The sequence below is a fragment of the Rhagoletis pomonella genome, unplaced genomic scaffold, assembly GCF_013731165.1.
Source record: "Rhagoletis pomonella isolate Grant_MI unplaced genomic scaffold, Rhpom_1.0 Rhpom_scaffold_00001, whole genome shotgun sequence".
In the NCBI taxonomy this organism is placed as follows: Eukaryota; Metazoa; Arthropoda; class Insecta; order Diptera; family Tephritidae; genus Rhagoletis; species Rhagoletis pomonella.
This window is the reverse complement of record NW_023458555.1, coordinates 57058017-57059643: the sequence shown is the minus strand read 5'-3', so window position 1 is coordinate 57059643 and position 1627 is coordinate 57058017.

Here is a 1627-nt window from a genome sequence, read left to right as displayed (position 1 = left end):
TAATATTTTAGGCAAAAAATATTTTTTTTCTTCATACATTTATTTTTCCCCTATATGATAGTTACTAACTTCAAATCGATATATCTCGATTCCTAGACGTGACCCAGCGAAACGCCGGGCCACGTATAACTTTTTTTTTACCGATATAACATTTCCCGGCAGTTTGAACCCTTCCCGATCACTGACCCCTACCATTTGTCTCACAGTGTTATTAATCACGATGCTTGGTAAGATAAAAATATCAACATATTTGAGTTCCAGTGTAAAAGCTACCCCTATAAACCTGGTAATTTTTTCGAGATAGCCCGAAATAACTTCTAATCATACACATTTTGAGTTGTAAGTCGATAATCAAAAAATTTTGACATTCAAATACGATTCGCTAATCCGATATTAAAGATATTGCGGGTAGCCTTTGGAAAAATATCTTTGGACATACTAATATCATGAAAAGGAGAAAACATTTTTTTTTAGCCGGTCTGCTATATGTGTGTATGTGCTGCTTTTTAGAAAATTCGGTAATAACTCGAACTTAAAAAAATATAACGAAATTCCGTTGATGGCATTGAAAAGGGCGGAAAAAATAGAATAGGAAGGTACATAGTATTGAGAATATTGGAAAATTTTTGGGGATAGTTGGACAATTGAAATTCATGATTTTTTAAATTTTGAGTTGCAGATTCTATTTATTATTAATCACGATTGCTTGGTAAGATAAAAATATCAACGTATTTGAGTTCCCGGGTAAAAACTACCCCTATAAACCTGGTGATTTTTTCGAAATAGCCCGAAATAGCTTCCAATTATACACATTTTAAGTTCTAAGACGATAATCCAAAAATTTTGACATTCAAATACGATTCGCTAATCCGATATTAAAGATATTGGGGGTAGCCTTTGGAAAAATGTCTTTGGACATGTAGAGCAACTCATTTCTCTACTAATGTCATGGAAAAAAGAAATTTATTTTTTTTTTGAACCGGTCTAATGGTACAATTGTCACAAACGAAAAGCAAACGTTTCTCGTTGGGGAAACTGACACTGAATCTTACAAATTGTTTCTGACTATGTACAAAACTGTACATAACCACAAATGATATGATGATCGATGAGCAAATGGGAATAGTTTTGTACAGTTTATTTTCGTACCCTGGTTGTAAGAGTATTTTTTTAACTAAGCATTATGTTCCAAAATGTACTAGGACGGTAGTAGCAGCGCATCGTACAGGCATTCACCAAGAATGATAGAATACAAGATTGCGCCGATTGCAGCAGAATTCGTGAGAGTAATTTTAGCGTGACGTCATCGTAGAGTTGACAACTGAGAGCGGCGATAATGAGGGCGACTAGTGATGTGCTGAATTGTCCCCAACACTCGGTACCCAATACTTAAAAAAACTGGTTATAGAATCTGCCCCTAGGCCTCCAAAAATGATATCGTCCGATTCAGCAGGAACAAAAATGCTTCAAACAAGTGAGAGTTTCTCTGCGTTATGGCCTGGAACCGACATATATACATCTTTCATTTGAATTAGTATTAAAAGCTCTATTGGCTCTATTGGCGAGTCTCCCCTGAACCGTTTTTTTCCATATCTTTGGCCTGTGTGTGCTTTTATTTGAAATCTAA